At 32.3% G+C, this 17706-nt stretch overlaps 1 long non-coding RNA gene across 2 annotated transcripts; it reads left to right on the top strand.

The window, feature by feature from the left end:
- Positions 1-4581: 4581 nt before the first annotated feature.
- On the top strand, positions 4582-17364 carry LOC130319703 (uncharacterized). Of its 2 annotated transcripts, XR_008865806.1 has the most exons (4): positions 4582-6990; positions 9513-9585; positions 12102-12174; positions 17283-17364. It is a non-coding gene; the product is annotated as an uncharacterized LOC130319703 (long non-coding RNA). The 2 variants fall into 2 exon arrangements; XR_008865805.1 differs by lacking the exon at positions 9513-9585.
- The last annotated feature ends 342 nt before the right edge of the window (positions 17365-17706 follow it).

The following is a 17706-nucleotide window of genomic DNA, read 5'->3' as shown; positions in this document are numbered from 1 at the left end:
CTTAAGAAAAACATCCCTTTAAAAAAATTGTATCAAATATAAAATGAAATTAAAAAATAAATATATGAAAAATCCCCAAAAAACTTTATAACCCCATAAAAAATACCCTAACGATAACAACAACCATACACTGTCTGTCAGCATAATGCTGAGAGGCAGAATACACTGCACTACAATAGTGGTGCAGTGTTTCATAGAAACTATCAGATCAGGAATGACAGGTCATTCTATTATGGGAAAAACAAAAATAGAAAGGCAGAAATGCTATGAAAAACATAAATAAATAAGAAGTAGATAAATAAATAAAACTGATTTGGACTAGTTTAAAAAGTACAAAAAATTAGGAAACGGTCGATAAAATAATAAAAAATTATCGGAATAGTTAGAGAGTTAAAGGGGTACTTCACAGCTCAGCGTTTGGAACAAACTGTTCCGAACGCTGGAGCCGGCGTCAGGAGCTGTTGACATCATAGCTCCGCCCCTCATGACATCACGCCCTGCCCCCTCAATGCAAGTCTGTGGGAGGGGGTGTGACGGCTCTACCCATTTAAAAATAAAAATAAATGCTTGATAAAATTATTTAAAAAATAATTTGTTGTATCAAAAATAAAATTCAGAAAAAAGAAAAGAAAATATTTAAAAACTCCCAAAAATGTTATAAATAAACCCCCAAAAAATCTACAATAGCTACAAACTTACCATAAAAATATTAAAAAATATAAAAAAAATACATAAAAATGGCCAAAAAAATTTGGAACCCCATAGAAAATACCCTAATGATAACCATAACCATACACTGTCTGTCAGCATAATGCTGATAGGCATAATACACTGCACTACAATAGTGGTGCAGTGTTTCAAAGAAAGGATCAGATCAGGAGTGAAAGGTCGTTCTCGTATGGGAAAAATAAAAATAGAAACCCAGAAATGTTATGAAAAAAATAACAATAAATAAGAAGTAAATAAATAAATAAAACTGATTAGGACTAGTTTAAAAAGTATAAAAAATTTAGAAACGGTCGATAAAATAATTTAAAAAATAGCGGAATAGTTACAGAGTTGAAGGGGTACTCCACAGCTCAGAGTTTGGAACAAACTGTTCCGAAAACTGGAGACGGCGTCAGGAGCTCTTGACGTCATGGCCCCGCCTCCTCATGACGTTACACCCTGCCCCCTCAAATGAAGTCTATGGGAGGGGGTGTATCCCTTTAAAAATAAAAAATTAATGGTTGATAAAATTCTTTTTTAAAAAAAACATCAACCCGCCCCACAAAAACATCCCTTAAAAAATAAGTTGTTGGAAAAAAAAAACTACAATTCAGAATAAAGAAAAGAACATTTAAAAAAAAGCACCAAAATTTTATAAATAACCCCCAAAAAAATCTACAATAGATACACACACAGCATTAATGTGAGAGGCATAAATTATTTTATAAAATAATACAACCCTTCCCCCCTTTCAAAATTAAAAGGCATACATTCCCGTTGTATGATTAACTGTTGAATATAATATAACATTTTTCGATAAAATATTTATTAAAATAAAAAATATCAAAAATATACAGTATATTTTAATTAAAAAAAAAACCTAGATCCCAATGTGTTCCAACTTTTTTTGTTCCTTTTTGTTATGCGGTTTCATAATGCCTGAGATAAGTAGTTCTGGCCCGAGAATGTTATATATATTAGCGTCTGTAGCATGTATCAGGAACATGTTATCATACCTGTGTCTTTTTACAGGTGACTGATGCCCGGTGAGAAGGTGAACGTGACATATGCCCTCGTCAGCTGCAAGAAAGGAACTTGGAGACAGGTAATTAATATTTATATTAATTACTGATAACGATCAGGCTAGATATCAAATCTAGACCTGCAGAGATGTCATAGTCTCTCCCTTATACATGAAGATATATGTGTTGTTAATAAGTATATCGTCTATAGACAGCTTCTTATATAACACAGCCATATCTCAGGAACAGAGATTAGGAACATGTATGATCCTTATTCTCTAATTTTTTATTTGTAGGAATCCCCTTTTTCAATATTTAATAGAATAGACTGAACTGTCTGCAGTGTTTACAATTTCACTTTAGACTGTTGGGTGACTGACCGCAAATTTAAGACTTAACTGTACTAAGTAAAGAAAAATCAATATTTTTTTTTGCTTCAAATATATTATTATAGCCAAAGACATTAGCCATAATAAGTCATAGCCTTTTAACCTAATTATGAAGGGCATGATACACTGCACTTTAATACTAATGCAGTATGTTATATGAGTGATCTAAAGATCGCTATTAAAAGTCCCCTTTATAAAACACTTAAAGGCTAGGTTCACACTAAGGAATTTCCAGCCGGAATAATTATTGCCGGAGGTTTCACGGGTGCATTGCCCTCCCCATAGATGGCAATGTATTCTGTATGGATCCTAGCTAATAAATAAGTTAAAAATAGATACTGTCATACTACTGCAGTCTATTAATATATGAGCTATCAAAAGATGGCTGCTTTATGTACCTTAATGGGAATAGTTAAAAACTAAAAGAAGAAAATTAAAGCTAATAAAATATACGAAAAACTATAGCTCCGCCTTAACAAAAACATCCCTTTAAAAAAATTGTCTCAAATATAAAATGAAATTAAAAAATAAATATATGAAAAATCCCCAAAAAACTTTATAACCCCATAAAAAATACCCTAACGATAACAACAACCATACACTGTCTGTCAGCATAATGCTGAGAGGCAGAATACACTGCACTACAATAGTGGTGCAGTGTTTCATAGAAACTATCAGATCAGGAATGACAGGTCATTCTCGTATGGGAAAAACAAAAATAGAAAGGCAGAAATGCTATGAAAAACATAAATAAATAAGAAGTAGATAAATAAATAAAACTGATTTGGACTAGTTTAAAAAGTACAAAAAATTAGGAAACGGTCGATAAAATAATAAAAAATTATCGGAATAGTTAGAGAGTTAAAGGGGTACTTCACAGCTCAGCGTTTGGAACAAACTGTTCCGAACGCTGGAGCCGGTGTCAATAGCTGTTGACATCATAGCTCCGCCCCTCATGACATCACGCCCTGCCCCCTCAATGCAAGTCTGTGGGAGGGGGTGTGACGGCTCTACCCATTTAAAAATAAAAATAAATGCTTGATAAAATTATTTAAAAAATAATTTGTTGTATCAAAAATAAAATTCAGAAAAAAGAAAAGAAAATATTTAAAAAATCCCAAAAATGTTATAAATAAACCCCCAAAAAATCTACAATAGCTACAAACTTAGCATAAAAATATTAAAAAATATAAAAAAAATACATAAAAATGGCCCAAAAAATTTGGAACCCCATAGAAAATACCCTAATGATAACCATAACCATACACTGTCTGTCAGCATAATGCTGATAGGCATAATACACTGCACTACAATAGTGGTGCAGTGTTTCAAAGAAAGGATCAGATCAGGAGTGAAAGGTCGTTCTCGTATGGGAAAAATAAAAATAGAAACCCAGAAATGTTATGAAAAAAATAACAATAAATAAGAAGTAAATAAATAAATAAAACTGATTAGGACTAGTTTAAAAAGTATAAAAAATTTAGAAACGGTCGATAAAATAATTTAAAAAATAGCGGAATAGTTACAGAGTTGAAGGGGTACTCCACAGCTCAGAGTTTGGAACAAACTGTTCCGAAAACTGGAGACGGCGTCAGGAGCTCTTGACGTCATGGCCCCGCCTCCTCATGACGTTACACCCTGCCCCCTCAAATGAAGTCTATGGGAGGGGGTGTATCCCTATAAAAATAAAAAATTAATGGTTGATAAAATTCTTTTTTAAAAAAAACATCAACCCGCCCCACAAAAACATCCCTTAAAAAATAAGTTGTTGGGAAAAAAAAACTACAATTCAGAATAAAGAAAAGAACATTTAAAAAAAAGCACCAAAATTTTATAAATAACCCCCCAAAAAAATCTACAATAGATACACACATAGCATTAATGTGAGAGGCATAAATTATTTTATAAAATAATACAACCATTCCCCCCTTTCAAAATTAAAAGGCATACATTCCCGTTGTATGATTAACTGTTGAATATAATATAACATTTTTCGATAAAATATTTATTAAAATAAAAAATATCAAAAATATACAGTATATTTTAATTTAAAAAAAACCTAGATCCCAATGTGTTCCAACTTTTTTTGTTCCTTTTTGTTATGCGGTTTCATAATGCCTGAGATAAGTAGTTCTGGCCCGAGAATGTTTAATATATTAGCGTCTGTAGCATGTATCAGGAACATGTTATCATACCTGTGTCTTTTTACAGGTGACTGATGCCCGGTGAGAAGGTGTACGTGACATATGCCCTCGTCAGCTGCAAGAAAGGAACTTGGAGACAGGTAATTAATATTTATATTAATTACTGATAACGATCAGGCTAGATATCAAATCTAGACCTGCAGAGATGTCATAGTCTCTCCCTTATACATGAAGATATATGTGTTGTTAATAAGTATATCGTCTATAGACAGCTTCTTATATAACACAGCCATATCTCAGGTACATAGATTAGGAACATGTATGATCCTTATTCTCAATTTTTCTATTTGTAGGAATCCCCTTTATCAATGTTTAATAGAATAGACTGAACTGTCTGCAGTGTTTACAATTTCACTTTAGACTGTTGGGTGACTGACCGCAAATTTAAGACTTAACTGTACTAAGTAAAGAAAAATCAATATTTTTTTTGCTTCAAATATATAATTATAGCCAAAGACATTAGCCATAATAAGTCATAGCCTTTTAACCTAATTCTGAAGGGCATAATACACTGCACTTTAATACTAATGCAGTATGTTATATGAGTGATCTAAAGATCGCTATTAAAAGTCCCCTTTATAAAACACTTAAAGGCTAGGTTCACACTAAGGAATTTCCAGCCGGAATAATTAATGCCGGAGGTTCCACGGGTGCATTGCCCTCCCCATAGATGGCAATGTATTCTGTATGGATCCTAGCTAAAAAATAAGTTAAAAATAGATACTGTCATACTACTGCAGTCTATTAATATATGAGCTATCGAAAGATGGCTGCTTTATGTACCTTAATGGGAATAGTTCAAAACTAAAAGAAGAAAAACAAGGCTAATAAAATATAAAAAAAAAAACTTTAGCTCCGCCTTAAGAAAAACATCCCTTAAAAAAATTGTATCAAATATAAAATGAAATTAAAAAATAAATATATGAAAAATCCCCAAAAAACTTTATAACCCCATAAAAAATACCCTAACGATAACAACAACCATACACTGTCTGTCAGCATAATGCTGAGAGGCAGAATACACTGCACTACAATAGTGGTGCAGTGTTTCATAGAAACTATCAGATCAGGAATGACAGGTCATTCTATTATGGGAAAAACAAAAATAGAAAGGCAGAAATGCTATGAAAAACATAAATAAATAAGAAGTAGATAAATAAATAAAACTGATTTGGACTAGTTTAAAAAGTACAAAAAATTAGGAAACGGTCGATAAAATAATAAAAAATTATCGGAATAGTTAGAGAGTTAAAGGGGTACTTCACAGCTCAGCTTTTGGAACAAACTGTTCCGAACGCTGGAGCCGGCGTGAGGAGCTGTTGACATCATAGCTCCGCCCCTCATGACATCACGCCCTGCCCCCTCAATGCAAGTCTGTGGGAGGGGGTGTGACGGCTCTACCCATTTAAAAATAAAAATAAATGCTTGATAAAATTATTTAAAAAATAATTTGTTGTATCAAAAATAAAATTCAGAAAAAAGAAAAGAAAATATTTAAAAACTCCCAAAAATGTTATAAATAAACCCCCAAAAAATCTACAATAGCTACAAACTTAGCATAAAAATATTAAAAAATATAAAAAAATACATAAAAATGGCCAAAAAATTTTGGAACCCCATAGAAAATACCCTAATGATAACCATAACCATACACTGTCTGTCAGCATAATGCTGATAGGCATAATACACTGCACTACAATAGTGGTTCAGTGTTTCAAAGAAAGGATCAGATCAGGAGTGAAAGGTCGTTCTCGTATGGGAAAAATAAAAATAGAAACCCAGAAATGTTATGAAAAAAATAACAATAAATAAGAAGTAAATAAATAAATAAAACTGATTAGGACTAGTTTAAAAAGTATAAAAAATTTAGAAACGGTCGATAAAATAATTTCAAAAATAGCGGAATAGTTACAGAGTTGAAGGGGTACTCCACAGCTCAGAGTTTGGAACAAACTGTTCCGAAAACTGGAAACGGCGTCAGGAACTCTTGACGTCATGGCCCCGCCTCCTCATGACGTTACACCCTGCCCCCTCAAATGAAGTCTATGGGAGGGGGTGTATCCCTTTAAAAATAAAAAATTAATGGTTGATAAAATTCTTTTTAAAAAAAAACATCAACCCGCCCCACAAAAACATCCCTTAAAAAATAAGTTTTTCGGAAAAAAAAACTACAATTCAGAATAAAGAAAAGAACATTTAAAAAAGAGCACCAAAATTTTATAAATAAACCCCAAAAAAATCTACAATAGATACACACATAGCATTAATGTGAGAGGCATAAATTATTTTATAAAATAATACAACCCCTCCCCCCTTTCAAAATTAAAAGGCATACATTCCCGTTGTATGATTAACTGTTGAATATAATATAACATTTTTCGATAAAATATTTATTAAAACAAAATATCAAAAATATACAGTATATTTTAATTAAAAAAACACCTAGATCCCAATGTGTTCCAATTTTTTTTGTTCCTTTTTGTTATGCGGTTTCATAATGCCTGAGATAAGTAGTTCTGGCCCGAGAATGTTATATATATTAGCGTCTGTAGCATGTATCAGGAACATGTTATCATACCTGTGTCTTTTTACAGGTGACTGATGCCCGGTGAGAAGGTGTACGTGACATATGCCCTCGTCAGCTGCAAGAAAGGAACTTGGAGACAGGTAATTAATATTTATATTAATTACTGATAACGATCAGGCTAGATATCAAATCTAGACCTGCAGAGATGTCATAGTCTCTCCCTTATACATGAAGATATATGTGTTGTTAATAAGTATATCGTCTATAGACAGCTTCTTATATAACACAGCCATATCTCAGGAACAGAGATTAGGAACATGTATGATCCTTATTCTCTAATTTTTTATTTGTAGGAATCCCCTTTTTCAATATTTAATAGAATAGACTGAACTGTCTGCAGTGTTTACAATTTCACTTTAGACTGTTGGGTGACTGACCGCAAATTTAAGACTTAACTGTACTAAGTAAAGAAAAATCTATATTTTTTTTTTGCTTCAAATATATAATTATAGCCAAAGACATTAGCCATAATAAGTCATAGCCTTTTAACCTAATTCTGAAGGGCATAATACACTGCACTTTAATACTAATGCAGTATGTTATATGAGTGATCTAAAGATCGCTATTAAAAGTCCCCTTTATAAAACACTTAAAGGCTAGGTTCACACTAAGGAATTTCCAGCTGGAATAATTATTGCCGGAGGTTCCACGGGTGCATTGCCCTCCCCATAGATGGCAATGTATTCTGTATGGATCCTAGCTAAAAAATAAGTTAAAAATAGATACTGTCATACTACTGCAGTCTATTAATATATGAGCTATCGAAAGATGGCTGCTTTATGTACCTTAATGGGAATAGTTCAAAACTAAAAGAAGAAAAACAAGGCTAATAAAATATAAAAAAAAAAAAAACTTTAGCTCCGCCTTAAGAAAAACATCCCTTTAAAAAAATTGTATCAAATATAAAATGAAATTAAAAAATAAATATATGAAAAATCCCCAAAAAACTTTATAACCCCATAAAAAATACTCTAACGATAACAACAACCATACACTGTCTGTCAGCATAATGCTGAGAGGCAGAATACACTGCACTACAATAGTGGTGCAGTGTTTCATAGAAACTATCATATCAGGAATGACAGGTCATTCTATTATGGGAAAAACAAAAATAGAAAGGCAGAAATGCTATGAAAAACATAAATAAATAAGAAGTAGATAAATAAATAAAACTGATTTGGACTAGTTTAAAAAGTACAAAAAATTAGGAAACGGTCGATAAAATAATAAAAAATTATCGGAATAGTTAGAGAGTTAAAGGGGTACTTCACAGCTCAGCTTTTGGAACAAACTGTTCCGAACGCTGGAGCCGGCGTGAGGAGCTGTTGACATCATAGCTCCGCCCCTCATGACATCACGCCCTGCCCCCTCAATGCAAGTCTGTGGGAGGGGGTGTGACGGCTCTACCCATTTAAAAATAAAAATAAATGCTTGATAAAATTATTTAAAAAATAATTTGTTGTATCAAAAATAAAATTCAGAAAAAAGAAAAGAAAATATTTAAAAACTCCCAAAAATGTTATAAATAAACCCCCAAAAAATCTACAATAGCTACAAACTTAGCATAAAAATATTAAAAAATATAAAAAAATACATAAAAATGGCCAAAAAAATTTGGAACCCCATAGAAAATACCCTAATGATAACCATAACCATACACTGTCTGTCAGCATAATGCTGATAGGCATAATACACTGCACTACAATAGTGGTGCAGTGTTTCAAAGAAAGGATCAGATCAGGAGTGAAAGGTCGTTCTCGTATGGGAAAAATAAAAATAGAAACCCAGAAATGTTATGAAAAAAATAACAATAAATAAGAAGTAAATAAATAAATAAAACTGATTAGGACTAGTTTAAAAAGTATAAAAAATTTTGAAACGGTCGATAAAATAATTTAAAAAATAGCGGAATAGTTACAGAGTTGAAGGGGTACTCCACAGCTCAGAATTTGGAACAAACTGTTCCGAAAACTGGAGACGGCGTCAGGAGCTCTTGACGTCATGGCCCCGCCTCCTCATGACGTTACACCCTGCCCCCTCAAATGAAGTCTATGGGAGGGGGTGTATCCCTTTAAAAATAAAAAATTAATGGTTGATAAAATTCTTTTTTTTTAAAAACATCAACCCGCCCCACAAAAACATCCCTTAAAAAATAAGTTGTTGGGAAAAAAAAACTACAATTCAGAATAAAGAAAAGAACATTTAAAAAAAAGCACCAAAATTTTATAAATAACCCCCCAAAAAATCTACAATAGATACACACATAGCATTAATGTGAGAGGCATAAATTATTTTATAAAATAATACAACCCTTCCCCCCTTTCAAAATTAAAAGGCATACATTCCCGTTGTATGATTAACTGTTGAATATAATATAACATTTTTCGATAAAATATTTATTAAAATAAAAAATATCAAAAATATACAGTATATTTTAATTTAAAAAAAACCTAGATCCCAATGTGTTCCAACTTTTTTTGTTCCTTTTTGTTATGCGGTTTCATAATGCCTGAGATAAGTAGTTCTGGCCCGAGAATGTTATATATATTAGCGTCTGTAGCATGTATCAGGAACATATTATCATACCTGTGTCTTTTTACAGGTGACTGATGCCCGGTGAGAAGGTGTACGTAAAATATGCCCTCGTCAGCTGCAAGAAAGGAACTTGGAGACAGGTAATTAATATTTATATTAATTACTGATAACGATCAGGCTAGATATCAAATCTAGACCTGCAGAGATGTCATAGTCTCTCCCTTATACATGAAGATATATGTGTTGTTAATAAGTATATCGTCTATAGACAGCTTCTTATATAACACAGCCATATCTCAGGTACAGAGATTAGGAACATGTATGATCCTTATTCTCAATTTTTCTATTTGTAGGAATCCCCTTTATCAATGTTTAATAGAATAGACTGAACTGTCTGCAGTGTTTACAATTTCACTTTAGACTGTTGGGTGACTGACCGCAAATTTAAGACTTAACTGTACTAAGTAAAGAAAAATCAATATTTTTTTTTTGCTTCAAATATATAATTATAGCCAAAGACATTAGCCATAATAAGTCATAGCCTTTTAACCTAATTCTGAAGGGCATAATACACTGCACTTTAATACTAATGCAGTATGTTATATGAGTGATCTAAAGATCGCTATTAAAAGTCCCCTTTATAAAACACTTAAAGGCTAGGTTCACACTAAGGAATTTCCAGCCGGAATAATTATTGCCGGAGGTTTCACGGGTGCATTGCCCTCCCCATAGATGGCAATGTATTCTGTATGGATCCTAGCTAAAAAATAAGTTAAAAATAGATACTGTCATACTACTGCAGTCTATTAATATATGAGCTATCGAAAGATGGCTGCTTTATGTACCTTAATGGGAATAGTTCAAAACTAAAAGAAGAAAAACAAGGCTAATAAAATATAAAAAAAAAAACTTTAGCTCCGCCTTAAGAAAAACATCCCTTAAAAAAATTGTATCAAATATAAAATGAAATTAAAAAATAAATATATGAAAAATCCCCAAAAAACTTTATAACCCCATAAAAAATACCCTAACGATAACAACAACCATACACTGTCTGTCAGCATAATGCTGAGAGGCAGAATACACTGCACTACAATAGTGGTGCAGTGTTTCATAGAAACTATCAGATCAGGAATGACAGGTCATTCTATTATGGGAAAAACAAAAATAGAAAGGCAGAAATGCTATGAAAAACATAAATAAATAAGAAGTAGATAAATAAATAAAACTGATTTGGACTAGTTTAAAAAGTACAAAAAATTAGGAAACGGTCGATAAAATAATAAAAAATTATCGGAATAGTTAGAGAGTTAAAGGGGTACTTCACAGCTCAGCTTTTGGAACAAACTGTTCCGAACGCTGGAGCCGGCGTGAGGAGCTGTTGACATCATAGCTCCGCCCCTCATGACATCACGCCCTGCCCCCTCAATGCAAGTCTGTGGGAGGGGGTGTGACGGCTCTACCCATTTAAAAATAAAAATAAATGCTTGATAAAATTATTTAAAAAATAATTTGTTGTATCAAAAATAAAATTCAGAAAAAAGAAAAGAAAATATTTAAAAACTCCCAAAAATGTTATAAATAAACCCCCAAAAAATCTACAATAGCTACAAACTTAGCATAAAAATATTAAAAAATATAAAAAAATACATAAAAATGGCCAAAAAATTTTGGAACCCCATAGAAAATACCCTAATGATAACCATAACCATACACTGTCTGTCAGCATAATGCTGATAGGCATAATACACTGCACTACAATAGTGGTGCAGTGTTTCAAAGAAAGGATCAGATCAGGAGTGAAAGGTCGTTCTCGTATGGGAAAAATAAAAATAGAAACCCAGAAATGTTATGAAAAAAATAACAATAAATAAGAAGTAAATAAATAAATAAAACTGATTAGGACTAGTTTAAAAAGTATAAAAAATTTAGAAACGGTCGATAAAATAATTTCAAAAATAGCGGAATAGTTACAGAGTTGAAGGGGTACTCCACAGCTCAGAGTTTGGAACAAACTGTTCCGAAAACTGGAAACGGCGTCAGGAACTCTTGACGTCATGGCCCCGCCTCCTCATGACGTTACACCCTGCCCCCTCAAATGAAGTCTATGGGAGGGGGTGTATCCCTTTAAAAATAAAAAATTAATGGTTGATAAAATTCTTTTTAAAAAAAAACATCAACCCGCCCCACAAAAACATCCCTTAAAAAATAAGTTTTTCGGAAAAAAAAACTACAATTCAGAATAAAGAAAAGAACATTTAAAAAAGAGCACCAAAATTTTATAAATAAACCCCAAAAAAATCTACAATAGATACACACATAGCTTTAATGTGAGAGGCATAAATTATTTTATAAAATAATACAACCCCTCCCCCCTTTCAAAATTAAAAGGCATACATTCCCGTTGTATGATTAACTGTTGAATATAATATAACATTTTTCGATAAAATATTTATTAAAACAAAATATCAAAAATATACAGTATATTTTAATTAAAAAAACACCTAGATCCCAATGTGTTCCAATTTTTTTTGTTCCTTTTTGTTATGCGGTTTCATAATGCCTGAGATAAGTAGTTCTGGCCCGAGAATGTTATATATATTAGCGTCTGTAGCATGTATCAGGAACATGTTATCATACCTGTGTCTTTTTACAGGTGACTGATGCCCGGTGAGAAGGTGAACGTGACATATGCCCTCGTCAGCTGCAAGAAAGGAACTTGGAGACAGGTAATTAATATTTATATTAATTACTGATAACGATCAGGCTAGATATCAAATCTAGACCTGCAGAGATGTCATAGTCTCTCCCTTATACATGAAGATATATGTGTTGTTAATAAGTATATCGTCTATAGACAGCTTCTTATATAACACAGCCATATCTCAGGAACAGAGATTAGGAACATGTATGATCCTTATTCTCTAATTTTTTATTTGTAGGAATCCCCTTTTTCAATATTTAATAGAATAGACTGAACTGTCTGCAGTGTTTACAATTTCACTTTAGACTGTTGGGTGACTGACCGCAAATTTAAGACTTAACTGTACTAAGTAAAGAAAAATCTATATTTTTTTTTTGCTTCAAATATATAATTATAGCCAAAGACATTAGCCATAATAAGTCATAGCCTTTTAACCTAATTCTGAAGGGCATAATACACTGCACTTTAATACTAATGCAGTATGTTATATGAGTGATCTAAAGATCGCTATTAAAAGTCCCCTTTATAAAACACTTAAAGGCTAGGTTCACACTAAGGAATTTCCAGCTGGAATAATTATTGCCGGAGGTTCCACGGGTGTATTGCCCTCCCCATAGATGGCAATGTATTCTGTATGGATCCTAGCTAAAAAATAAGTTAAAAATAGATACTGTCATACTACTGCAGTCTATTAATATATGAGCTATCGAAAGATGGCTGCTTTATGTACCTTAATGGGAATAGTTCAAAACTAAAAGAAGAAAAACAAGGCTAATAAAATATAAAAAAAAAAAAACTTTAGCTCCGCCTTAAGAAAAACATCCCTTTAAAAAAATTGTATCAAATATAAAATGAAATTAAAAAATAAATATATGAAAAATCCCCAAAAAACTTTATAACCCCATAAAAAATACTCTAACGATAACAACAACCATACACTGTCTGTCAGCATAATGCTGAGAGGCAGAATACACTGCACTACAATAGTGGTGCAGTGTTTCATAGAAACTATCATATCAGGAATGACAGGTCATTCTATTATGGGAAAAACAAAAATAGAAAGGCAGAAATGCTATGAAAAACATAAATAAATAAGAAGTAGATAAATAAATAAAACTGATTTGGACTAGTTTAAAAAGTACAAAAAATTAGGAAACGGTCGATAAAATAATAAAAAATTATCGGAATAGTTAGAGAGTTAAAGGGGTACTTCACAGCTCAGCTTTTGGAACAAACTGTTCCGAACGCTGGAGCCGGCGTGAGGAGCTGTTGACATCATAGCTCCGCCCCTCATGACATCACGCCCTGCCCCCTCAATGCAAGTCTGTGGGAGGGGGTGTGACGGCTCTACCCATTTAAAAATAAAAATAAATGCTTGATAAAATTATTTAAAAAATAATTTGTTGTATCAAAAATAAAATTCAGAAAAAAGAAAAGAAAATATTTAAAAACTCCCAAAAATGTTATAAATAAACCCCCAAAAAATCTACAATAGCTACAAACTTAGCATAAAAATATTAAAAAATATAAAAAAATACATAAAAATGGCCAAAAAAATTTGGAACCCCATAGAAAATACCCTAATGATAACCATAACCATACACTGTCTGTCAGCATAATGCTGATAGGCATAATACACTGCACTACAATAGTGGTGCAGTGTTTCAAAGAAAGGATCAGATCAGGAGTGAAAGGTCGTTCTCGTATGGGAAAAATAAAAATAGAAACCCAGAAATGTTATGAAAAAAATAACAATAAATAAGAAGTAAATAAATAAATAAAACTGATTAGGACTAGTTTAAAAAGTATAAAAAATTTTGAAACGGTCGATAAAATAATTTAAAAAATAGCGGAATAGTTACAGAGTTGAAGGGGTACTCCACAGCTCAGAATTTGGAACAAACTGTTCCGAAAACTGGAGACGGCGTCAGGAGCTCTTGACGTCATGGCCCCGCCTCCTCATGACGTTACACCCTGCCCCCTCAAATGAAGTCTATGGGAGGGGGTGTATCCCTTTAAAAATAAAAAATTAATGGTTGATAAAATTCTTTTTTTTAAAAAACATCAACCCGCCCCACAAAAACATCCCTTAAAAAATAAGTTGTTGGGAAAAAAAAACTACAATTCAGAATAAAGAAAAGAACATTTAAAAAAAAGCACCAAAATTTTATAAATAACCCCCAAAAAAATCTACAATAGATACACACATAGCATTAATGTGTGAGGCATAAATTATTTTATAAAATAATACAAGCCTTCCCCCCTTTCAAAATTAAAAGGCATACATTCCCGTTGTATGATTAACTGTTGAATATAATATAAAATTTTTCGATAAAATATTTATTAAAATAAAAAATATCAAAAATATACAGTATATTTTAATTTAAAAAAAACCTAGATCCCAATGTGTTCCAACTTTTTTTGTTCCTTTTTGTTATGCGGTTTCATAATGCCTGAGATAAGTAGTTCTGGCCCGAGAATGTTATATATATTAGCGTCTGTAGCATGTATCAGGAACATATTATCATACCTGTGTCTTTTTACAGGTGACTGATGCCCGGTGAGAAGGTGTACGTGACATATGCCCTCGTCAGCTGCAAGAAAGGAACTTGGAGACAGGTAATTAATATTTATATTAATTACTGATAACGATCAGGCTAGATATCAAATCTAGACCTGCAGAGATGTCATAGTCTCTCCCTTATACATGAAGATATATGTGTTGTTAATAAGTATATCGTCTATAGACAGCTTCTTATATAACACAGCCATATCTCAGGTACAGAGATTAGGAACATGTATGATCCTTATTCTCAATTTTTCTATTTGTAGGAATCCCCTTTATCAATGTTTAATAGAATAGACTGAACTGTCTGCAGTGTTTACAATTTCACTTTAGACTGTTGGGTGACTGACCGCAAATTTAAGACTTAACTGTACTAAGTAAAGAAAAATCAATATTTTTTTTTTGCTTCAAATATATAATTATAGCCAAAGACATTAGCCATAATAAGTCATAGCCTTTTAACCTAATTCTGAAGGGCATAATACACTGCACTTTAATACTAATGCAGTATGTTATATGAGTGATCTAAAGATCGCTATTAAAAGTCCCCTTTATAAAACACTTAAAGGCTAGGTTCACACTAAGGAATTTCCAGCCGGAATAATTATTGCCGGAGGTTTCACGGGTGCATTGCCCTCCCCATAGATGGCAATGTATTCTGTATGGATCCTAGCTTATAAATAAGTTAAAAATAGATACTGTCATACTACTGCAGTCTATTAATATATGAGCTATCAAAAGATGGCTGCTTTATGTACCTTAATGGGAATAGTTAAAAACTAAAAGAAGAAAATTAAAGCTAATAAAATATACGAAAAACTATAGCTCCGCCTTAACAAAAACATCCCTTTAAAAAAATTGTCTCAAATATAAAATGAAATTAAAAAATAAATATATGAAAAATCCCCAAAAAACTTTATAACCCCATAAAAAATACCCTAACGATAACAACAACCATACACTGTCTGTCAGCATAATGCTGAGAGGCAGAATACACTGCACTACAATAGTGGTGCAGTGTTTCATAGAAACTATCAGATCAGGAATGACAGGTCATTCTCGTATGGGAAAAACAAAAATAGAAAGGCAGAAATGCTATGAAAAACATAAATAAATAAGAAGTAGATAAATAAATAAAACTGATTTGGACTAGTTTAAAAAGTACAAAAAATTAGGAAACGGTCGATAAAATAATAAAAAATTATCGGAATAGTTAGAGAGTTAAAGGGGTATTTCACAGCTCAGCGTTTGGAACAAACTGTTCCGAACGCTGGAGCCGGCGTCAGGAGCTGTTGACATCATAGCTCCGCCCCTCATGACATCACGTCCTGCCCCCTCAATGCAAGTCTGTGGGAGGGGGTGTGACGGCTCTACCCATTTAAAAATAAAAAATAAATGCTTGATAAAATTATTTAAAAAATAATTTGTTGTATCAAAAATAAAATTCAGAAAAAAGAAAAGAAAATATTTAAAAAATCCCAAAAATGTTATAAATAAACCCCCAAAAAATCTACAATAGCTACAAACTTAGCATAAATATATTAAAAAATATAAAAAAATACATAAAAATGCCCAAAAAAATTTGGAACCCCATAGAAAATACCCTAACGATAACCATAACCATACACTGTCTGTCATCATAATGCTGATAGGCGTAATACACTGCACTACAATAGTAGTGCAGTGTTTCAAAGAAAGGATCAGATCAGGAGTGAAAGGTCGTTCTCGTATGGGAAAAATAAAAATAGAAACCCAGAAATGTTATGAAAAAAATAACAATAAATAAGAAGTAAATAAATAAATAAAACTGATTAGGACTAGTTTAAAAAGTATAAAAAATTTAGAAACGGTCGATAAAATTATTTAAAAAATAGCGGAATAGTTACAGAGTTGAAGGGGTACTCCACAGCTCTGAGTTTGGAACAAACTGTTCCGAAAACTGGAGACGGCGTCAGGAGCTCTTGACGTCATGGCCCCGCCTCCTCATGACGTTACACCCTGCCCCCTCAAATGAAGTCTATGGGAGGGGGTGTATCCCTTTAAAAATAAAAAATTAATGGTTGATAAAAAAATTTTTTTTTAAAAACATCAACCCGCCCCACAAAAACATCCCTTAAAAAATAAGTTTTTGGAAAAAAAAACTACAATTCAGAATAAAGAAAAGAACATTAAAAAAAAAGCACCAAAATTTTATAAATAAACCCCCAAAAAATCTACAATAGATACACACATAGCATTAATGTGAGAGGCATAAATTATTTTATAAAATAATACAACCCCTCCCCCCTTTCAAAATTAAAAGGCATACATTCCCGTTGTATGATTAACTGTTGAATATAATATAACATTTTTCGATAAAATATTTATTAAAACAAAATATCAAAAATATACAGTATATTTTAATTAAAAAAACACCTAGATCCCAATGTGTTCCAATTTTTTTTGTTCCTTTTTGTTATGCGGTTTCATAATGCCTGAGATAAGTAGTTCTGGCCCGAGAATGTTATATATATTAGCGTCTGTAGCATGTATCAGGAACATGTTATCATACCTGTGTCTTTTTACAGGTGACTGATGCCCGGTGAGAAGGTGAACGTGACATATGCCCTCGTCAGCTGCAAGAAAGGAACTTGGAGACAGGTAATTAATATTTATATTAATTACTGATAACGATCAGGCTAGATATCAAATCTAGACCTGCAGAGATGTCATAGTCTCTCCCTTATACATGAAGATATATGTGTTGTTAATAAGTATATCGTCTATAGACAGCTTCTTATATAACACAGCCATATCTCAGGAACAGAGATTAGGAACATGTATGATCCTTATTCTCTAATTTTTTATTTGTAGGAATCCCCTTTTTCAATATTTAATAGAATAGACTGAACTGACTGCAGTGTTTACAATTTCACTTTAAACTGCTGGGTGACTGAACGCAAATTTAAGACTTAACTGTACTAAGTAAAGAAAAATCAATATTTTTTTTTT

This window comes from Hyla sarda, unplaced genomic scaffold (assembly GCF_029499605.1).
Source record: "Hyla sarda isolate aHylSar1 unplaced genomic scaffold, aHylSar1.hap1 scaffold_2154, whole genome shotgun sequence".
Lineage (NCBI taxonomy): Eukaryota > Metazoa > Chordata > Amphibia > Anura > Hylidae > Hyla > Hyla sarda.
This window is presented reverse-complemented; position numbering and strand designations above follow the sequence as displayed.